Raw genomic sequence first — 24,523 nt, 5'->3', positions numbered from 1 at the left:
TTTTAAATGCTTTCCTCAATATGTAAAGTTAAAGAAAGGAATTAAACAAATAAAAAGACTATCACCCTCAAAATAAACTGTGATGTTCTAGAACTTGTAGCAAGAAGATTGATCCAAAATGCAGAATAAAGTCCAGAAACAAACACAGGTATACATCAGAATTTAGAATTTGTTAGGGATGGGTTTTTGAGCCAGTGTGGGGAGAATGTACAATTCCAAGTGACGATCCATTTGGAAAAGCAAATAAAGCTGCAGTACCTTTAATATTCTTTGTAAAAGTAAAGTTTATCTGGATTACAAAGCTATTTTTATTTAATTATTTTTATTTATTGATTTTAGAGAGAGAAGAGGGAGGGAGAGAGAGTGAGAAACATTAATCTACTGTTCCACTTTGTTCCTGCATCCACTCGTTGATTCTTGCATATGCCCTGACCAGGGATCAAACCTGAAACCCTGGGGTATGGGGACGATGCTCTGACCAACTGAGCTACTGGCCAGGGCTTACAAAGCTATTTCTAGGCTATCATAACATTAAAAGAAATTTAGGAGACATATGTTGAACATTATAAAGGGGCTGGCCTTCTTAGGTAGCTACAAATTCCCAGTCATAAAAATGACTTCTTTATTAAATCATAAATAAATTTGATTTATTTATATTTTAAAAAACCTCCATGAAAAACAAGGGAAGAATTTGTTTGCAATATACAACAGACAATAGAATCCTATTTTGAATATATAAAGAGTGCCTATGAATAAATAATTACCTATGGTGACAGACTTCCTATACAGACTGAAAGACTAGGCCATTTATAAAAATAGAACTCTGACCCACAACCTGCAGCAACCAGCCCAGGAGGTCAAACAATAACCCCTGTACCAAGTGGTTCAAAATAGCCGAGACCTGATTGTTAACTGACAGCTTCCCTACTTTTTTCCCTGCTCCCATCTTTGGACCAACAAGAGAAAGCCAAATGTGCACCCCTAACCAAATACATAGGGTGCCCTGTGTCTGGTCAGCCTGCCTGCAGCTTCCTCCTGCTGACCACAGTCAGGGCATACCTGGAGCCTTCCCCTTTTCCACTGTAAACCTGTCGGTCTCCCTTGCCTGACTCGGAGTCTCTGCCAAACACAAGGGACGGTGGCTGACTCCCTTGCTGTAATAGCCTTTGCTTGTTCTCATTTGGGTGGTCTTCATTTACTTTCACAGTGGGACCTGGATTCATTAAATTCTTTATGCATTTGAATTTATAGAAAAAGCATTATAAAGGCATATCCTTGATTACACGGTGTTTGGAAATGGGGGAAGGTGGTCTCAGAGATCAAAGGTTTCCACTTTCTTTCCCTAAACACATCTGCCTGATTTGAAAAAAGGCCCAGGTCCTTCTATTGTGTTTCACTCTTCAAGTTCCCTCTTCAACACAAACTGTGGTTCTAAAGCCGTTCCAGGGGATCCTGTAGAGGTATAACGAAAGTAAGGAACCTGAAGCTATGGTTTAGGCCATAAGGCAGTATCTCAGAGTTTCTCTCTGTGATCCAGTGGAACAAAAGGTCTACCAGCTGTCACTCAAACTGCTCAGTGTACTCACTTCTCTGGTCCTTTTACACTCTGAGGCAGCCAACGAGCTGAGCCAGATAGTCAATGCCTGTCTTAAAAACAACTAAGTCAGGAAGGCTAATTACAACAGATCTAGGGGGAACTGCATTTAACCTCTTTGGGCTTTTTGTTTGGTTTGGTTGGGTTGGGTTTAGTATGTTTTCAAAATGTGCCAGATTGTAATGCTCCCTGAAAGGGAGCAGCCAAAATCCAGTGCAACTAAAAACAACTGGAGACTGAAGTCCAGAATGACTTTCCCTCAAAACACAGTGACAAGAAGACAGGAAGCAGAGTCAGGGCCACAGAAGAGAGGGACTCAGGCCTGCAAAGTCTGTTGCCTCTCGAAACCATGTCGTTTGAAAAATGTAGCATGTAAACGATATCCCGAGGCTGATGTTTCATCGGCAGTGTTTTTAAGTAAAAAGTATCTGCTACAATTCTCAGAGGTCTAGAGAGCCACAGGCCAGTTTTGTTTATTGAAAAAAGAAGAAATGCAAAAGCAGAAGCATGGGTGTCATCATTTACAATGCCCAGTCCCACCTGTTTACCTCTGTGACAGCCTAATAACCCATTTTTTGTGGACAAAGCCTGGGCCCAAGGAGGATGAGAGAGACAAAGGCTCTTGAAGACGAGGGGCCACTGAAAAGAGAGGATAGTACATTTAAGAGTTATTTCTTTTCCACATTTTGCTCTAACTAGTGTAGATTTTCTTATCGTTAAGAATGAATCACCTTAGTTAACTGGTGTACTGGTAAAATCACCCTTTACATTTTTTAATGATTTTTGTTTGCTGCACTTTGCTGTGTGTATGCTTCTTTAGCCATCACTGATGAGACTTTAGAGGCTTCCCTCATCAAAACAGCCCTGCGTCGCCTTCCTGAGCACCCCAAGGCAATTGAAATGTTCTGTCTGACTATCCCTCTAATCTTATACTTAAAAAAATTCTGTTAAAATATCTTAGCTAAAAATCCTAGTTGCTTCAACCTTTATTCTAGCCTAATGTCTTTGGGCAAATTTTACTCAGTCCAGATCATTTATTCTGAGAAGTAGAAATGCTAGATAACATTCTAAATTAAAAAAAAATTTATCACAGATGTCAGTGACAAAGTTACTAGAAAATGACTATAAATTCTTGGAAGGAAAACTCAAAGTAATTTGTCTCCCATAGAATCTTGATGAGTTGTAGTTAGTAATTTATGAAGATGTTTTCATGCACCAGAATGTTGTGGTCTAGTGAATAATAGCCAAGTACCAAAAATATTGAAAAACGGGTTACAAAATAGTGCAAAACAAGAACTTTTAAAAACTTTCCAAGTATAGGTGACTTGGAGAAATTATGGAATTATACCATGAAGCCCAGAGAGTTTTATTCTTTTGTTTTCAAGGTATTTACAGTTATTTAATGAATTAACTGCACTAATTTGTATCTTGATTCATTTCCATATATAGCTAAAGCCAATATCTAAAAGAAGAAATTTCCTTTGGGTTACTTCTAACCAAAAATATGGAGTTTGGGATATTTTGTTAGCTGGCATATATCTATGACTTACATTAATCCACATTTGTTAACAGTCAAAGAACAACTTCTCTGAGATCCATATTGACCCTGGTTCTAAAATACGTTCACTCTACTGTCCTCCAGCCCCGATAAGACCCAAATTTACTGCTGGAACTTTCTTGTCAGGGGCTCTTCTAGATTCCATGTTTCCCAGAGAGGACTAGGACTTTTCCTGAGAACAGATCTGAGGACTGTGGCTCATATTAAATATTATCCATGTTTGTGCCATCCACATAAGCATCCTTCAAATAAAGGAGAAATCTTAACTCCCAAGTATCAAAGTAATCATCATTTTAATTTCTTTATGAGACAATATGGTCTTTCAGACTCTAAATCCATTTTTTTCTCAAATACATAGCAGACTGGTGTCGTTGGAAGAGGAGTGTTAGGGGCTAAATTGTGTACCGAATATTCACATGTTGAAGGCCTACTTTATACCTAGCACTCAGAATGTGACTATACTTGGAAAGAAGGTCTTTAAAGAGGTAATTAAAGGGACTAAATGGTAATGGAAAACTACAATAAAGAATGAATTAAAATAGAAGTAATTAAGTAAAATTAGGCAGTGAGGATAAACCCAATCCCATATGCCTACTATCCTTATAGGAAGAGATTAGGATACAGACAAATTACAGGGAAAAGACCATGTGAACACCAGGGAGAAAAAGACAACCATCTTCAAGTCAAGGAGAGAGACCTCAGAAGAAAGCAATACTGCCAACCTCTTGATCTCAAACTTCTAGCTTATAGAATTAGGAGAAATTGAGTTTCTGTCGTTTAAGCCCCCCAGCCTCCGGTACTTTGTTATTCAGCTTTAGCAGATGAATACAGAGGGTAAGACTTAGATTCATGACCCAGCTCTGCACTTGACTTGAACAAGTGACTTAAATCCTCAAAATATGAGGATATAGTTCCCTAAAATTGACATAATGCTTGCATCAAAACCTACTAACAGTTTTATGGTTTTAGATTCTGTAACTACATGGCTCACTCTAAATATCTCCTGCCCTTTCCATAAATCTATATATTCAAAGTCATCTGCTGCTTCACATCTAACAGACATCTCACATTTAATGTTGCCAAAACAGAACTCCTGCTATTCTCCGCAAAAACTGAATTCTGCTCAGTAAGAGGAAACTCTACCTTCTATTTGCTCAGGTCAAATTCTTGGACTCCTACCTGACTCCTCTTTTTCTGATGCTCCACATCAAATCCGTCACTAAACCCTGTCAGCTCTCTCTGCCTTCCAAACATATCTACTTTCATGAATTGAGAGAAAGATCAATGAACTTGAATATAAAGTACAGAAGTTGATCTACTTAAAAAAATCACAATGAGAACAAAGGGCAAATGACAAACTTCAAGACAATATTTACAACAGACAAAGGGCTATTATCCCTAATATACAATGAATTTTTTAGAGGAAAAATCTTATATAAAGTTGGGCAGAAGATATGAACAGATGATTCAATCACAAAAAGAATCTCAAAATATCTCAAACATATGAAAAGATGTTGCACTTCATAATAAGTAGAGTGCAAATTCAAACTATACTGAGATACTATTTCTCACTCACCAGACTGGCAAAAATTCAAAAGCTTGACAATGCAGTCTTTTGGTGGAGTTGTAGGGAAACAGGCGCTCTCCTAATTGCTGTTCAGAATGAAAAAAGATGTTATCCCTCTAAGGGCAAATTGGCATTAAGTAACAAATTACATATGAATTCACTGGTAATCCAGCATCTCATCTCTAGGAATGTATCCTGAAGATACATATTCATCAGTAAAAAAAATACATATGCGCAGTTATTCATTTGCATCATTGCTTGTAAGTATAAAACATTGGAGACTTCCTAAGTGTTTAAGCATGGGAGATTTGGGGATAATTTTTTGTACTACACATAGTGGAGTACTGTACAGCAGTAAAAAAAGATAACAAAAATCTCTATGAACCAATACAGAGTGATTTCCAACAGATACTTTCTAGTAAAAAAGCAAAGCACAAATGACCATGTATCAAATGCCAAAATTTTCATAATAAAGAAGAGAAAATAAGAAAATATGCGTGTTTCCTTATCACAAAAACATCAAAGATAACACACAAGAACAACATACCCAGAAAAGAATGAAGTTGGTAGCCAGCAAGAGTAGCAGCAGTGGAAGGGACAGAGGAGGGGATGATACTTCTCCATGAACATTCTTTTGTGTGGTGTTGGTTTTTGAAAGCATTTTTGAAAATAAAGTCAAATCAAACAGAAAAATAAAAGTGACACTGAAAGCAAATGGAAATAGACGAAACAGACTGTAGGTCAAATGATACCACGCAGAAGGGAAGGGTGCAAACAAAGAACGGAAGGGAAAGGGTTGCCAGATATAGCAAGAAAAAAAGGACACTCAGATAAATAACAAAAAACTTTTTAGTAGAAGTAGGTCCTGTGTATATATCCCCACCCACTACCTCTCCCTTCCTGGTCTCTATGGCATCACCTTGTACTACTCACTCTCTCAGCTCCTGACACGTGGACCTGCCTGCTGTTCCTTAGACAGGCCAAGCAGCTCCCACCTCAGGCCTTTGCACATACTTCTGGGGCCCTTTCCCATCACGTACTTTAGGATTCTGGTCAGAGATCACCATTATTGAGAGATCTTGCCTCCCTGCCGTACTCCTTCTCCCTCTTCCTTTGATATGTTGTTGTTTTCTCTAACACTTATGGGAAGATACAGAGATACCTATATAAAGTACTGGTGGGGTGTGCGTGTGTACATGGCACATAGGAAATGCTCAATGACCAGTCCATAAATGAAGGGTTTATTGTTATCATAGGGCCAATTGAATGAGCACAGAAGTGAAACCCCTTCTGTGCAAATATTACATCCCATTCCTCACTCACTGTCTTTACATGTAGAGATTTCCTGTTTAAAGCCTACAGCCTAAAAATCAGTCAAGAAATTCTGCAAAAATAGCGCAAAGAGAGGTGTTCTGCCCTCAAGCTCTTCGTGACTGATCAACTCTGCTGAAAGAGCTGTGAGGAGCTATTTTTCTTGTGACTACAGCTCTTCCATCTAAAATGGTAATCCCAGGTCTCATTTTGTACTTTCTCCCATACAAGGGTGTGAAAGTCACTCACTTAGCAAACTCTTCAGTTGATGCAAAATGCATTTAGAAGTAACATCTAAGGCAATATAACAGTGAAGATGAATTGAAGTTATTTATATTCAGTACAAATGTGTTGAGGAGTAAGGTAAGAAAAATGTCTCTCTCTTGCAGGATTGCTTTATATGTGGTTAAGAAATAAATGCCCATGGGCCACCAACCACCAATCAAGATTACAACCTCACTTTTTCCCAGAAGTGGCTGGCCAGACATTAGGCAGGATAGTGATATGTGTATATATATATACACACACATGCCTCATTACCCTGCCTGTATGTGTATATATACACATATATAGGTATATATATACCTATGTGTGTGTGTATATATCCTGCCTGTGTGTGTATATATACATGTACATATATGTGCATATACACATATCTCATTATATATCATATATAACTATATATAAACGATTATATATATTTTTTTAAGATTTTATTTATTTATTTTTTAGAGAGGGAAGGGAGGGAGATAGAGAGAGAGAGAGAAACATCAATGTGCAGTTGCTGGGGGTCATGGCCTGCAACCCAGGCATGTACCCTGACTGGGAATCGAACCTGTGACATTTTTGGTTTACAGCCCGAGCTTGATCCACTGAGCTACGCAAGCCAGGGCTTAACGATTATATATATTTACAATTATATATCAACAGTTAATTGCAGTATTAAAGTGATAAGCAATGGAAAAATAAATATTCAATTGGTTTGTTATTCTTATTTTACAGCTCAGTCTTGTTTAAATTTGAATTATGGAATAGTGACATCTTAATCTTTTCTGGGCTTTGATGTCTCAAGTTAGTCATTTTGCCCTCTTTTAGGTGACCATTCAGCTCATCTGCAAATGTAAACTCCATCCTCCATTGGACAAAACCTTACCTTTCCCAGTAATATATTCTCCTCTGATCCAATAGAGCACCTTTGGAACATCTTGAAGCTTCTGCCAGCTGGAGAGAATCTTGATGTTACTCACAAATAAAAATACTCAGCCCTCGTAAGTTTTCTTTTAGCGGGGTGGTCACACATGTAAGGAAAAAGTACTAACATTTTATTCTCTTAGATGTGCACATTTAGTTTGCTTTGACACCCTTGATGGAATTCTCTGTGTGGTGAAATATAACCATAGGTGTTTATACAGCACAACAGGCTCCAGTGGAATTATATCCACACTGTGGGGCTGAACCACCTCCATGGCTTTTTTAAAAAATCTTATTTTTTCTGGTAGTCTGTATTACTCAACACCACTGTTCTAAATGTCATCATAAATCTAAGAAGCATAGGCTTAACAAAAATTTGAACCATGATCTTCGTGACTCAAAGATTTCACTTTTAACCTTTTTATGATAGACCAAGTTCAGGCAATTAATTTGGGTTGTCCATGATCCTGTTTCTGTCTCCAACTCAAATGAGTTTTTGTACCATTTAATAACATAGTGTTTTTCATACTGCTGGCCATGAAATCAGTTTAGTGGGTCATAACAAGTAGCTTCTTAATAGAAAGAAATAGAATAAAATAGGTAGAAAATATCAGAGTATAGCTATAGAATAGAAAATTATTTTCTTATAAAACTTTTGCTTCAGAAATATGTAACTGTGTCTCTATAGTCTTTATAGGTGCTAGGCTGCACTATAAAATATCCTTACTATGGATTGAAATTTTAAAAAATGTTGTGGATTTAATATGTACACTTTCATAAACAATTAGCAGTCACCCATGGTAACAAATAAAATATAATTCTTAGATTAACTGAAAAAGAAACACCATTATTTATCATGTTTCTCAAGAAAAACAGATAATCTACTGCAGAGAAAGTATGTTTCTGACTTCTGGGAAAGCCAATCCCTAACTTGCTTTATAAGCTGAAGGGAGTCAAAAAAATGCTACTTCCTTAAACTTTTAAACTGGGATATATGATGACTGGGTGACTAATTTGAATATTTTTTACTAAAATAAAACACAGACAGATTAATTTGGATCTAAAAATTTTAAGAGAGACTTTCCCAGAGCTTATTTTATTATGACAAAAACCACAGTGAATCCTAAGTAAGGGGGATGATACCTTTGGCATCTTGAGGGGGGTGTCGAAGGCGGTACTGATGGATGCTGCCCTGCTGTTACCTGTGCTCTGGGACCTTCAGGGACCTTCAGCAGTGGCCTGTGCTATGATGCCACAAAGGAGCAGGCCATGGGGGGAAGCAGCTTTGATGTCCTATGGAAGTCTATGCCAGTAGAAAAGGATTTCAGCTGGGGGGCTGCTCTGGGACTAAATGAAAAACCTAAGACATTGCACATGTAGATTTACCCTAGGGATATCCTAGGGCAGCCACAACCAAGGGTGTTTCTTGAGAGCCACTGAGATGACACCCAGCCTTCTGAAACCACCTTGTATCTTGGGGGTCATCACCTGTGTCAGCCTGGAGAACAGTGTCTGACTGTGACCATGCGGCCCATTTTGCCGTTTGCTAACCAGTCTGTCATTAATTTCCATTTACCAGCATTTGGGGAAGTCATTTGTCCCTATCTCACACCAGTGAACCCTTTTGTTGAATGTCACCCTTTTTAAAAGAAACAGAGAGTTGACATAGAATGTGGTACCTGAGTTAAGAACGGTACAGTTGACAGAAATATCTGCATCTTGATTTAATGCTTTTGGAAAAAGTCTTAGTGTAAAAATTAATTTTGTTCATTAACAAAAATATTTGAAACTCATTGGCCAGCTTCTAGAAACCTTGCCAAGCTGTTTCAAAATGACACAGACTACAAAAGGAAAAGGAAAAATGTTTTTGCTGGGAGGGAGGCCAACAAAGTAAACCATTCCTAAAATATATTCTACAGCATCTACATAGTCCTATTCTCATTCTCTCTAGCAAACAGTGGTATAAGTTTAAAAGCTAAGTTCCTAAGCCTGAACTCTGTAAAGAAACCACCAGAGAGATCCTGTGAGAGAAGACGGTATAAATATTAAAATTGTAACAGTGGTTGTGGCTTAAACTTTTATACTACCCTTTCATATGATCTCCTCAGATATGAGAGTAGGGTCTGCTAGCTATAGGGCACCCTGGTGTTCAGGTGTTTGGAAGAAAGCCCAGCTTGAGAGCTACAGAGCATTTGTTTACTGTGGTGTACTGAATAATGGCCCTCAAAGATGTCCACATCCCAATCTCTAGAACCCATGACTATGTAATTTTACATAGCAAAGTGAGTGCTGTAGATATGATTAAGTTAAGAACCTTGACATGGGAAGATTATCCTGATTATCTAGGTGGCTGCAGTCAATCACAAGGGTCACGGGAGGAGTCAAAGTCAGAGAGAGAAGATATAAGGACAAAATCAAGAGTCAGAGAGGAGAGATGTTTTGCTGCTGGCTCTAAAGATGGAGGAAGGGGCCAGGAGCCAAGGAATGCAGGCTGCCTGCAGAATCTGGAAAAGGCAAGGACAGGGATCCTCTCCTTAAAGCCTCCATTGGAAACAGCCTGGCCAGCACCTTGAGTTTAGCCCAGTAAGAATGATTTCTGACTCCACTTCCTAAAGAGAATAAATCTATGCTGTTTTAGTCACTAGGTCTGAGGTATTTGCAGCAGCAATAGGGAACTAATAGATTTACCAAGCTCCTAAAAAAAGAAAAAGGAAAACAAAGAAGGGAGGTCCCTTCTATCACTTTTACTTTGGGGAGAGTGTGTGTGATTCTTAGGACAGCTACAGGGTCCCCCCACTAGTTGGAACCCATTTAATAGCAGTAAATGGAGTGGGGAAAATTTTCTTACCTAAATAATCTGAAAAATTTCATGATAAAAAATTTCCTGTCGTAACATCTCAGGAAAAGTAAAATTTTAGAGCTAGAAATAGATAACAAACCAGATAAGTACAGGTACTACACTTACTAGAACATGTGTAAACTACTGAAATTTTATAGAGAAATCAGGCTTCAATTAATGCTATCTTAATTTCTATGATTTCTCAGACTCATCTTTGCTTACCTTGGTTCATATAGAAGTTTTCAAAACAGGCAAAACCAAGAAAGATGGATTTCTTTTTTTATATCTGTACTACATTACCAGGTTATCTTCTACATTGGATTATATTTTACTACTTATTTTGACAGAATCAGGTGATTCAACTGAAGTCCAAACCAACCTCATTTCAACAAATAAGGTAATTCAGCTATTTTAAGTCAAAACTTGGTAAAATATTGTTTCCATCATTAAACTGCAAGAACAAATCTATGCTGTCAGACACATTTATTCTCCAAATTCTATTTCTTTCTTCTTATTTTAGAACTTATCACTATATAAGACCCCTTCTCAGCATCTTATTCACTTATATTAGTGGTGCTTCAAACTAGGAAGGGTAAAATAGAAATGTCACATGGTATTGGTCATCTATTAATGTTGGACTTTCGTGTCTCAAAAAACATTTAAAAGGAACAGGAAGATCAAATTCTTTAGCGTTTGTTATTTCTTCAATAATCTTAATAAGGTAGATATTTCTTCAGGGTCAGTGAAAGCTCTCAGAAAACATAAAGAAAAATCCAGTAAAGTCAAATTTGCATGAGATCTGAAATATGAAAGTTTGAATTATAGAACTCAAGAGCTTACAGGAAAACACAGGAGGTTACTGTTTCACCTTATCCTGGCTATAGATTTCTCTTTTTCAAGTGCAAGTTGGCCCCAGTGTAAAATAAGCCGGAGGTGCAGGGAGTTCTCACAAGAGAGTATTCACCCTAAAAACTTGCAAATAAAAAAAGGGCCATGCAGCAAGCTGGCAGTGAAATGAGAAACAGCCTCTCAGAGAAAGGTCAAAAGATGATGTAGAGTGAGAAATCTCCAGAGAACTGTCAGTTTCTTAAAAGGAAAATGACAACAAAAGTGACAAATTTCAGAGAGTCTGAGAATAAAGGACAGAGGTTGAAAAGCATAGAATAGAACCATCTTCCTCTGAGACAACATTCAAGGTCATTTCAGAATCCCTTAGGAGTTCTCCCCTAAAGGGGAGATCCTCGTCCCAGATAACTGTTAACCAGGAAGAGGTGCCCCCTGACAGAGAGGAAGCTGAGAAGACAGACGTCTGGATTCTCTGAGCTGGCAGCCTACCGCTCCAGCCTTCCCAGCCACTCTCTTGAGGACTTTTCTTCAGTATTAAACTCATGCTAACATGCTTCATGGGGGTCTCCTGAGCAATATAATAAGCAAGCTTAAATCTACACACTCAAGGCACAGATACAGACACACATCCACTGATACACACTCGTGCACGCACACACACGAGAAAGAGCTAATAAGCCATTTCCCAGTGGATGGCAACTCGCCATGTTGCTGGCAAGGAATCCGTCCTCTCCTCTTCTCCCCATCCATTTGCTTTCCCCCTTTCATTTTTCTGCTTCCCTCAGTGAGGTTTAAAGGTATTAGGGGGAACATCCAAAACATTTATTTGTACCACTGGTAGGTTCTCAAGCCTTGCTCTTTATGGTGTTTCTCAGCACTTTGAGAAACAATGCACCAGCTCAAGTCAGAGAGCCCTTGGTTTAGAACCAAATGGAAAATGAACTGAGAATAGTTCTGAATGTATTTCAGATAAATATACAAACCAATCTCCCAACTAGTTACTCTAACCTCAAAGGGATAAAGAGTTGAAAAGCTTCTCTTTAGGGTCTAAAATGTGTACTATTTGTCCAACAATACATATTCTTTGCTTTATATCTCCAAATTTGGGACATATAAAATATACAGATGTTCATCATTTAATGGCTTTAAGATAACTTTATATCTTTGAGGTTTTAATCATTTCTTTTAAAAGCTTTTGTAGAAACATTCACTTCTGGAGAAAGCACTAAAATACAATGTCATTCTGCAACAGCAGTTTTCCATCAAATGCTTTTTTCTTTAAGTTGTAAAAACACTGATTGCCCTCCAAGTGCCTCAGAAGAGTCCCCTGCATCATGAAAGGATTTGGATCCTCACTTATCATCATCTAACTTGTACCTCGTACCCTTGACAGTAATATATTGTAAGCTAAACAGCCTTTCCCATCCAGACCCATAGATATCAGAATAAAACATTTCAGAGGGTTTCTGAAAAACATGTGTTGGTGGATTGCTCATCTAAAACAAATCTTTTGGCTTTCCCCAGACAAATGTGGATTGTGTTCCAGACTCAATAATTTTGCCCAACACAGACACCTGGAATGACCCTGAGAGAGACTGGGCAAGTGACAAGGATGCAAAAGGGTCTGAATTTCATCACCAGAAAGCAAAACTCTGAGGCAAAATGACTGTGTTTTGTTTCTCACACTGCACCACACTGAGGTATTTGTGTTTTCCTCCTGATAAACAACAAGTAAACTTCAGAGAGACAAACGGATTAGTGTTGACCAAAGTAACCCAGAAGTCTCTCCTAGTCAGAGCTAACGTAATTTGCCTAATATCGAAGTTTGTGTCGGTTTTAAAATTGAATTTGAGGTCCACATTCTCATGGAGGTGACCACATTTCTTCAGCCAAGTAAGAAAGGCAGCCAACAGTATTTCTGGGATCTAAAATTGCGGTGCAGAACGTTGAAAACACGGGCACTGGTTTCACAACTTCCCAATACCACTGCAGAAAAGAGCATTGACTCTTGAGGTCTGTGCAACATGATGGGTGAAAGTATAGGCTGCTAATGAAGGATAACTAATAAAAGCTTTATTCAGTTCACTTTTGTGACACAGGAATAGATGCAGTGAGTGTCTCCTGTACTCTCATCTGAGGTGCTTAACGGGAAGACAGTGATCCTGGATGTGGCATCGGTCTCTGTCTAGTCCCTTACAACTGCTGGCATGTTCTGGACTGATTTATGCTTTGAATGTGTTAAAAAGTCAAAGGATTTGAGGTATGCCATTGGTTTTAAGCCGTTTTATTGGATTTATCACCATCAGAAAATGTAAGCTTTATAGCCTTTGTGTTATCAAAAATGTCCTGTCTCACACGTTCTTACAGACCCTGTCACTCCCTATCGAGAGGTGGAATCCATGTCTCTTCCCCTTGAAACTGTGTGAACCCCTGACAAACAGGAAGTACAAGACAGGATACCACATGCCTTCTGAGGCTAGAGTACAAAACACCATGCAGAGTCTTCTAGTCTTTCTCGGGACACTCACCTGGTGCCCCACGCCTTCAAGTCAGTAAGAAGTTCTGGGTGCTCACACAAGGAGACCACGTGGAGAGCCCCAATACTGCATGGAGAGAGGGAGGAGCCCAGTCAGCCCCCACCACCTGACTGCGTTCACCCAAGACACCTGCAAGGAGAACCCCCCAGCCAAGTTATCTGTGGATTCCTGACCCACAGAAACCAGAAGCAATGATAAATTATTTTTGTTGTTTTAAGCCACAAAATTTTGGGGTAATATGTTACAGTGTATTAGATAATAGAAAAAAATTTCTATCCTCTTCCTTAATTAAGGGACCTCTTCCATAAGGGGCCTTGCCATGGACTTATAGTGTGTTGCTCAGATTCTCCCTTTATTTCTCTCTCCATCCAAGTCAGGATAACCAAGGAACTGGTTCTCCCAAGTGGGAGGAATGTTGGACGCTGAGGGTTCATAGCTGTGTTCTTTTTCAGGCATTGCCCTCAGTGGGAGGTAAGCCCCTCCCTGAGGACAATCTGCATGCAATAGTGGCTGATGCAGGATAGATATTAAGACCTGGTCTCCTTGCCTTGATTCAGGGAACACAGAAGGATCACCACAGCTCCAAAGCTCTTAGTGAGATAGGCTAAGGCCTTGGTTGCCACAATATCAGCTCATCTTCTTCCTCTCCTCAGTCTTGCTTCCCTTACTCCCTTACAGGTAGAGTGTCTACCTCAATAACCTACTGCACACACATCTCTGTTTCAAAGGCAGTCTCCAGTTAACCTGAACAGACCTCAATCAAAGGTTAATTGCCTTTGGAAAAGAAGGGGAGACAGGCTCTAAGATACTATTATAATTCACTGGTGTTCCCAGTAGACAGCAGTATCCATTAAAGACACATTGATTCTTGCAATGACATGAACAACATGTCTAATTAATTGATTTTTACCTGTCGGCCTAGCTGGTTTCCCTGACAGTCTTTATGGCACGCCTTACTCCTTCTGACACTTGCTGGACATGATCTAAGTTGCCTGACCAAAACTATTTTGGGCTTAGGAGGTTTTGACACGATGCTTCAGAAGACAGTGTGTCTAAAATAAAACCACTGTACCGCATTAGCAATGAAACACCAGAAACAAGACCACAACCTGTTCCTAAATCTTAGTCCTGGCTATGCAGCAGACATTAAATAGATATCTGCTTATTTTAAGAAAAAAGACTTTTTACAGCAAAGCTTATGAGATATGAAGATGCCTACTTCCATTTTTCCTGAACAAATGTTGTTTAATTGTCTTATTTATGGTTTCATCTCTTATTTTAGCCACTGGCCATCTTCCAGAAGTTTCTTCCCAAGGACTGAAAAGACAGACTGAGTTCAGAGGTCCTCGCTAGAGGCTGATGGTATGGGGACAATACAATGACTTACAGCCTAGGACTTTGTGTTCCAAACCGGGCCCTGTCTTCTACTTCAGGCATTTCATAATGAATTCATGAAGACAGCTTCATGCTTATTTTCTCACTGGACTACCCTGTGTCTTCAGGCTCTTTCACATCTTTACACAAACACTGTTGCCAACAGGAACTACTGATTTCTCAATTTTTTCCAAGCCCTCCGAGGCCATGACATCAGCACTAAACACAATGGGCACAGTGTCACATGGAATTGTTCTGCAGCACTCTACCAGATTGGGAAGCAAAATTAGGCACCATTCTTTTTAATATTCAAAGTAAGTTACCCTATCCCCCCAACCCACCTGTGGAGGAAAGTTTTTCTTCTGTCCATGGTGTCTTCATCCTCAAAGAAGTCCCAAGACTCAGAGGTGTTTACTCAGTCCAATGGGTCAGTTTTGGTGGCCAACTCTTTAGAAGAGAACATGGAACATGATCCTTGGTCAGAAATTAGTTCATTCAAACTGCTATAACAAAAACACCATGGACTATGTGGCTTAAACAACAAATATTTATTCCTCACAGTACTGGAGGCTGGGAAGTCCAAGACCAAGACCCTGGCAGATCTGGTGTCTAGCGAGGGCCCACTTCCTAGTCCATAGATGGTCATTTTTTTTTGCTGTGTCCTTTTATGGTGGAGATTTTGACAGACCTCCCAGGGTTATTTTTTAAAAGAGCACAATCCCATTTTATAAGGATTCCACCTTCAGCATCTAATCACCCTCCCAAAGGCCCCATCTCCAACTTTCACATTGGGGGTTAGAATTACAACATAAGAATGTGGGGGTGGGGAGGGATACAAACATTCAGTCTACAGCGATCAGCTGGAGTAGCTGGTGCTCTTCAGTTGTAGTAGTTTTTATTGGCACTATGCAGTGCAGTCCTTACCTGCTGAAGAGACCACAGCACACCAGCTGATGCCAACCTAGTAGGAGTTTCTTCCCATTTAGGAGAGCAGCATTGACACCTTGTTCGGCCAAGACTGCTCTCAACCCGACAGCTCCCTAGAGACACAGCTCTCTATCCTACACACAAACTCGGTCCCCATCCCAAAGTCACTCATGGTGCTAAAGTAGCTGGGCCAGAGGTGTCCAATCATCGAACACATGTTCTTCCCAGAACTGCATTCTTCCACCCAACCACTTACTGCCATGGCTCCATTAGTCCATTCTCCTTGGAAAATGAGTCCGTGGTCCTGCCTCACGGGTGGCATAGCCCAGGATCCACAGAATCAGTGGTGCTGCTGACATAGCCCAGCTGCCTCAAAGCCAGGGGAAGGAAGGTCAACACAACAGTGGGTCTCTCCTTCCTCCAGCTCCAGGGGCCAGCGAGTTCCTGCCCTAGCATGATTCTTAGCATTCTGACTGTCTCATCTCCATACCCCGCGGTCAACAATCAAACTATAGATGCAGTATCCCAACACATACAGGCTTGCTTGACTTCCTATTACATATCAGCCAGGGTAGCCAGAGTGTTAAATAATATCATTACATGGTATTTCTCTGATTCAGCTCCACTGAGCCTGGGGGGAATCTCGTACTCCTCCCCTCAAAATACAGTTTGATGCACCTGGAAATTTTCACAGGCTCCATGAAGCACTTTTTTCAGTATTCACACTTTTCACTTCCCATAGTATTCATAGCTATGACTGCTGCTCACCAGAGAACTCTCTCTTGTCACAGATGACCCCATTACTTCCAACCCGTCATCACTTATGGCTGGTAATGCCTGCTAGAGACCTGGCACTGTGGGCTCATGCCAAAGTGCTGCCCCCATAGGTCCTACCTGGCCAGGACACTTCCATATGACAAGGCCACTGGCTGTTCCCAGCAAAGCTACATCAAGACAAAGTGCTGGGCACATGAAGGGAGCTGTCTTTCATCCATGCTGACTCTGGGGGCCTAGATTGCTGGCCTCTCATCTCCAAGAGTTCTTTAGCTTTTGCCTCATCTCACTTTAGGCTCTTTCTCAAACACAGGCCAACATCTCTGGGTGGGAGGGCAATTACCCATCCACTCTGTGCTTCCTCAGAGCTCACTTTGTGCCACACAGGCAGCATGACTCACTTTGCTTTCAGGGCACCTTCTGGCCTAGCAAGGCCTTGTTCTTACAGGGCAATGAGCCTGGAGGCCTGTCCACTGGTCCTCCAGACAAGTTCACACACGCCTGAACCCTGGGGCAAGCACAGCTCAGCCTGCCTCTGCAACTCCTGCTAGCAGCATGAGGCCACACTTGCTTTATGGATTAGGGATGACTAATGGCTGTGGGTGCAGAACCTCTGGAGAGAGGTTGTGATTAGGAGGCAGTGCCGAGACTTCTTCAGCAGGACTACGTTATGACTAAAGTTCGATGTGATGAGATGGAAGATCATCAGACTGTTCCCTGAAGAGAAGGAGCGGGGTTTAAGGGCCGCAGCTGAGTTATAATATTTTTATTTCTCCCCAGTTTCATCCCTGAATATCCCTTTGATTACTCTGCAGGACCTACAGTTTTCCTCGGCAATGACTACTATTGCATTTGCGGTGTGAAAGGAGAGACTGTCCACGAGAGAAGATGTCTGTTCTATGACAGCCTCCTCTGTGGTCGCAGAGATGTAGAGCGCTGCAAGATTCTGTGAGGGAAAACTATCTAACTTTCTAAAATCCATGAAAGGGAAGTTGTCAGCTCTATCCCTAAGGAGTCAATTAAAGTTAAGTCCCCACAAACACTGCCAAGCACCAGCTCCAGATTAAGGGACGTGGACGCGCATTAACAACTTGACCCCTTGTCACCAGCTGAGTACCTGGCAGATTTTTGAAAGTGGCTTGTGTGCTGATCCCACAGAAATGGGTATTAACTCACAAGGAAAGAAGGTAAAGAATTCAAGGACAATCTAAAGCATTTAAAATTTGTGACTTTTCATGCTTCTTTGTTCCTTCTATTCCTCTTTGCAAAGTTTTCGTCTTTTTTTCACCCACACATGCATTTTTTGAATCGCTTCAGTACCATCTTGTGGGCATGTGTCTGGGATGAATGGCCACTTTGAAGTCTGTCTGCTTGGAGTAGCCACCTCTCTCAGCTCACCATACCTTCCCTTTCAGATGCTGCAAAAACTCAGTGTGATTCAGTTGCAAAGCTCCTGGTTTAGAGCCGGACACAGAGGAGTACAGAGCAAGTCACTGGCTGTAAGAGTGGGATGCCCACATTGGGAAAAAAAAAGGTAGCTTTGCCATTGGCACAGTACCAGTCTAGTGGGAGTGCTTACTGGGGTCCCCTAACCCTAAGCCGTTTTTTATCAGGTTGACACAAGTGTGAAAGTTCAGGGCCTGAGATTTCTTCTCTGCTTTTCCTTTTCCAGATTCTTCTGTGAAAAGGTAATCTTGAGTCTAAGCAATTATCATTCATTTGTACGTTATTAGAGATCAGTTTATTAGACTACTTTCCCAGATAAGTAAGGGAAACAGGGCACAGAGAAAGAAAGTTTAAGAATGCTGGGCTTCTGACACTGGCTGAGTGGCTCAGTTGGTTGGAGCATCATCCTGAGCACCAAAATGTTGTAGGTTCCATCCCCAGTCAGGGCACATACCTAGGTCACAGTTTTGGTTCCCAGTTGGAGTGTGTATGGGAAGAAAGTGATCAATGTTTCTCTCTCACCTTGATGTCTCTCTGTCTGTCCCTCTGTCTCTCTTTCTCTTTTTCTCGCCCTCTCTCCCCCTTCCTCTCTCTCTAAAATCAATTAAAATATATATCCTTGGGTGAGGATTTAAGATAAAATTTAAAAAGAATGCTGGGCTCTCACAGAGAGGTGTTAAGAATTAAAAGAAGAGGAACATAACTGGGTGAACTGGGAAGAAGGAACAAATGGAATATCTATTACATACCATAACAACCCAATTCAGTGAGGATTCATCCCCCCACCAAGTAAGCACATATTATTTTTGGAATTTTAAACATGAGAAAACTGATGTTAGAGAAGTTAAAATTTGTCCCATTACTGGCTGTGGAGCCAAGATTCCCAGTCAGGACAGCCTGATCCCTTTGCTATATCACCTCCCTGTAGTCTGACCTATCACTACCTCATTTTGCCAGGGAGAGGCCCCACCACCCCTTCTCCTCGGGAAGGATGGTTTCAGAGCTCCCTCTACAGAGGCCTGGAGCTGTCCCTGCTTCTTTCTTTTTCTTTTTTGCAGGGGCCAGCACGTCTGGAGTGCAATAGATAAGCCTTGCCCTGGGAAAACCACCTTTGTGATGATGGTATCTCCCCTGCCAGGTAAGTATGTGTTCCTGCTTTTTAACCTGCTGGCTGAGAGACTCTGAGAGTCTAGTGGTTATGTCCTAAATCAGATGCCCTGTAATAATAAATAAAGATAACTAGCATAATAATGCATTATTGAGGACCTGCACTGCCCCAGACACTGTGCTAAGCACTTTGCAGACACTGTCAGTGAGAATGCAAGTTAAGCAAACGCCAGCACTGGTCACGCATTTGACCTTTGGAACCAAAGAACCACACTATCTCAGTGTGTGTTCAGGTCACAGAAGTAGCTTATTAACTTATCTAGAGACCATTTCATTTCATTCTTCTCTGCCTATTGAACTCCCTCACCTGTTCTCTCCTGACCCTAAAATGAAATCTTAGGGATGACTTTGGTTTCTAGTAATGCTTAGATAATGAAAGTTCTCTGGTCACCTTCAAATTTTATTGAGTCCAGTCCAGCTGAAAATTACAGAATTCAGTCTGTTTTAATAGAGTAACAAAACTCCAAATTCATTTGAACTTAAAACTTCTCTCCCCATCACCCCATTTGGATCTGCTCCACCCTGGACTTCTGTCGTGAGGAAGGAGAGGAGCAACCATGGCCTCTTCCCTCTTGTCATCTCTTCTTTCCCCACCAGTTTGCTCTGACACTCTGTGACTCGGCCCAGGGGTAGGGTTTAGAGGGAAAGGGTACAGAGGTAAATCAGTGTTAGTGCCCTTTGGGTATGAGGAAATGTCTGAGGTTGACTTTTATTATCATGCAGCACATTGGCAGGTTCCTCAGAGAACCCAACTGTGGCCTCTGACCACAGTGCCCTTGAACTGAGGCAATGCCTTATTCCTGGCCGGCCATTATCCCTCCAGACTCTCCTCGTGAACAGGCTTGCTCTCTCCTGTGAGGGCCACATCTGATCCATGGAAAACAGCCACTTTTGCCTGCCATCTTGTTCCCTCCCAAGGAGATGCCCTCTCCCATTGCTCTGCCAGCTCCTGCCTGACCTGGCTGCAGCGTCCAGCCTGGGGGTGAGGTGTGTCTGGCACAAGGCTAAACTGTCTCAGTGGTTCCTTAAGATCTTCTCACTTGCCTTGAGCACTAACACTCTCCCCTCCCCTCTAGTGAGACTTGGAGTAATGGAGAATGAGAGAACAGAAATAGCACAGCACTCCAAACTGCCTGCAAAGAAAACAGCTGTGACCCCAGAGTTTCAGCCCTCTCCTCATCGTGCCTCGCAGCTGGGAAACAGCGTCTTTGACACCTTATGTTTTATTCTCAGGCCGGAGGCTCAGAGAAGTTTGGAAGTTCTGTTACACTCCAGTAAGGGTCCACTTTGACATCCTCATGCTTTTCTTTCACCACTGACACCTTCTGAGAAATTCTGGGCTTTGTAACCATCAGAACTCCTGGTACTGACGGTCAGGCTCTTGAGCAGTGAACAGCAAGCTGCTCTGGCTCTCACGTCTCCACTTCCCAGGGGACGGTTAGGCCATGTGGACTTTCCACCTTTATAAGCTATGTAACTTTTCTACATTTTTTTACAGTCACCCCATTGCCCTCAACAGTTTCTAGAATATTATCACAGTAAGACTGAAAATAATTTTTATAATCATTTAAAAGATACTTTTGAAAAGTCTTAAAGAATCCCAGATCTCCATTAAGCCTGCTTTAAAAAACAAAAAAACAAAAAAAACCTCCCTGTTCTGGTCTAGCCTTCTTCTCCAAACTTTACATATGACTACCTAAGGCTTTCATTTTTCTCTCTGCATTGATAAGGAGAGGCCCATATAATCTGGGAGAAATTTTCCCTGAGAATTGGCATGGAGATAATATCTTCAGCCAAATGTACTTTCCTTGTTGTTATTATTAATACTAAATACAAATTGATCCATCTCATGGTGTCTCCTTAAGTAATTCCAGGCTAAAGAATAGTGGTCAAGTTATAGCTCAAACTCTCCATATTCAATACCAACATATTTAGCTAACTTTGAAACAACAACAACAACAAAAATGCTTTGCATGTCAGCAATTGCTCTTCTCATGATCATTTTTGGTGATCGATATCCACCAGAGTCAGTGTTGTCAGTGTGCACAGTGACTCTTTTGTTTTACTGGGTAAGCACAAGAACATCGTTAAACATGATGTGTGGGTTAGGCAAGACAGAAAGCCCAAGCCAAGGATACCATGGCCAAAAGCTCCTTTTAGAAGAGGACAGGATCTTGACCAGAATCCTGTTTAAGCCAAATTAGCTGCCTCCCTCACTTCCACTTGGGTTGATCTTAGAGCAGTTGTCAGGGTTCGAGAGGCTGCCTTTGTGACTGGGAAGCTTTCCATTTGGCGGTGAGCCCCTCCAGGGCACAGAGTGGGTGCTACATGAGTTTCTTTTTTAAAGGTTCTAGCACAATGTGTTGTCTACTATAACTTTGTCTCTACATGATGCTTATTTACCTCATGTCATTAATATGTGTCTCATCTCACCTCTGTGGCACTCGTGAAGATGTCATAGGCATTTTCCGTGGAGGCAGTTTGGAGTGTGGCCGCGCTCACATGTTCAGACTCACGCCACCTTCACGGGACTGGGACTTCTCATCACAGAGGCCTGGCACCTGTGTTTTCTCTTCAGAACCTCCCTCCACCCCTCTATCACCTTCCTCCTGTCAAAGAATACAACCGGGTTTAAATGACCCTGTTCATTTGTGATTGGTTTGCTTGCTTACCTGCCTCCCCTACTGATGTTTATATCCCAAGAGGACAGGGACCTTGACCTTGTTGTGGCTGCTTATCTGAGACCTAGAATAACATCTGACACGTGGTAGATAGATACCCAACAGAAGGAGTTCCAACCACTGACCAGAAAAGCCTTGAACAAGTTACTCCTCTGCTCTAGGCCTTGGTTTTTATCCAAGAATCATTGAGCTGCCTTAGGTAATTTAAAGTTTCTTCTAACTATAAAACAGCACTTCTCTTTATATCCTTATATAATATTCATATCCTTATATAATTTGCCTTTTTCCTAAATTCACATTATTTGTGAAAGTAGGAAGGGACTATCTCCTTACTGGTCACCATTATTGACTTTCAATTATAACATGTCCTTAACCTAATCTCTCTGGTACCTGAGAATAATTTTCATGTACAATTGAATCCTTCCTATCCATTAGTTGGTTCTTGTTACTTAAATATTTTATCATAAGCTGCTGAAATCCTTTTTGAAGAATTCATGGCCAACCTTACAGATCATTTCAATGGTAGAAAGGAAGGGTTCAAGTCTGTACTCAAGGGATCCCTAGAGAAACCATGAAGACAATTGCAAGACAGACAGAGGGAAAGCAGAGACATGAACAAGAGAAGATCCACAGACTCAAGGCACAGTAGGAGAGAAAGATGTGCCTACTGATGTCTGGAAACCCCAAGAAAGATTCACAGATGTTATCAAAAGTGAGACCACATCCAGCCATCTTAAACTCTTACAACACTAACACAGGCACCTGATACAGTAATACTTTGGGTTTGATCATATTAACCACTAAGAGAACATGATGCTGGGAAGTCATCATTTCAGCCCTCAAACATTCAGAAGTTTCTGAAATCTTTTACATAAAATTATAACCAGATGAAGCCAGGTGGCCTTGCTCAACATACAGGGCCCCCAGGCCTGGAGCAAGACTTCCTATCCTGTAAATCAGTGTATCCAAACTCTTGCTTCTAAGTGGCAGAAAACATGACAAAAGGAGCCAACTAACTTGAAGTCAGAGTGTTCTTTAGGCACCTGCTCAAATTCAGGGTCAGTTTATTTACTAGCAGTAATCAGCTTTCTAGTTTCCAGAGATCACTTTGCCTGGAGTTAATCTGTAGATAATCTGGATGAAGGTGTTCCAGACTAACAATATGGGTTTACCCCCCCTTGTTTGCATGGCAGGCATAATATAAAAACATAGTTATTCACCATCTTTTACCCTCTTCAGCTTTCTAAGCAAGATTCATTAAGGGAGCTGCTCAATTTCCTACCCTTTGTCTCATAGATAGGGTAGTAAGTAAATTAAAAAAAAAACTTGGAGATACTACATTTATTTACAAGAAAGAGATGGAGGAAGGGAGGGAGGGAGGGAGGGAGGAGGGAAGGAAGGAAGGAAGGAAGGAAGGAAGGAAGGAAGGAAGAAAGGAAGGAAGGAAGGAGGGAGGGAGGAAGGAAGGAAGGAAGGCAGGAAGGAAGGAAGGAAGGAAGGAAGGAAGGAAGGAAGGAAGGAAGGAAAGAAGGAAGGAAGGAAGAGTTTGAGCTTTCTGACAAGGAAAACTTCCAGGAGCAGCAGGGAGAGGAGGAAGCAAGGCTGAGAATCAAGACCAATGAGGTGAAAGCCAGCAGGTCCTGGAGAGGGATAGAGACTGTTGGGAGAGACTGGGAGGAGCAACTGCTGGGCGGTGTTGGGCTTCACAGGGCTGAATGGATAGAGAGGCTCCAAGGCAGTTCAGTTCTGGGTTACATGATGCAGTCCCCCTTCCAACAACTTCACAACAGACTCACATTGTTTTAAGACTTGCAGTAAGCAGAAGTATTTCCTTTGTATATGCTATTGACTTGGCCTGGGCCTTAAAGCAGAAATTGATGGCCACATTTGGGCAGCATGAGAAAGGGTCACATAATGAGATGGTGGCATTGGAGGCTCTGCCCTGGAGAATAAAAAGTCACTGAACTGGCTCATCAGGAGCAAGACTGATGAGCATCCACATGACTTCCACGTGCCCTTTTCCTGCTCCTCTCCCCTCTGTTGGATGTTAGGGCTCCCACTGGGCATCACTGCAGTGACCACTGAGCACGGCCACATCTGCTGACACCCCCACCACCTCACACTGGCCCTACCATCTCATTTGCAGGAGGAAGTATTCCCAACACATACAGCCATTTCTGACATTGTGGCTGATTTGTTTTCTTCCATGGATTTTTCTATATTTTCTAAATATGCTATAGAAACAAATACTATATTTAGTCCCTTGACATATACACATATTATTTTTTTTGGAAAGCAAGCAAACCATCTTCCTAATTATATCGGTGATTCAATGGGTTGAGTCAATTACAATTGCTTATACAATCAGTGTCCATGGATGTTACCAGAAAATAAAATCAATGACTTTGAAGTTGGTAATTTGGAAGTTAGCCCTCTTACAAACATGAAGAGTCTTTAACAGTCTCTTCCTCCTCTGTAACAGGAGAATTATGCTCCCTCCTATAGCTTCCTTCCTCACAATCCATTTTTGTGCTGTTGCCAAACAATCTATGTCAAACAACACACACTTTTGCAATGTTCAGAAACCTACAATGTTTCCCTATTATCAGTTGAATTAAAAACACACACTCCTCTGCTAGGTTTTCAGGGTCTTCCATACCCCCGTACCTCACTTCTCGGATCTCACCAACCACAGCCACCACTCTCCACTC

General features: G+C 41.2%; 1 pseudogene; it reads right to left on the bottom strand.

Annotated features, from left to right (window-relative positions):
- Positions 1 to 18,985: 18,985 nt before the first annotated feature.
- On the bottom strand, positions 18,986 to 19,110 carry LOC123818182 (annotated as a pseudogene).
- Between the last annotated feature and the right edge of the window lie 5,413 nt (positions 19,111 to 24,523).

The sequence above is a fragment of the Phyllostomus hastatus genome, unplaced genomic scaffold, assembly GCF_019186645.2.
Source record: "Phyllostomus hastatus isolate PE091 unplaced genomic scaffold, TTU_PhHast_1.1 phas_contig_254, whole genome shotgun sequence".
Lineage (NCBI taxonomy): Eukaryota > Metazoa > Chordata > Mammalia > Chiroptera > Phyllostomidae > Phyllostomus > Phyllostomus hastatus.
Note: the sequence above shows the minus strand (reverse complement) of the source record. Positions and strands in the feature narration are given on the sequence as shown.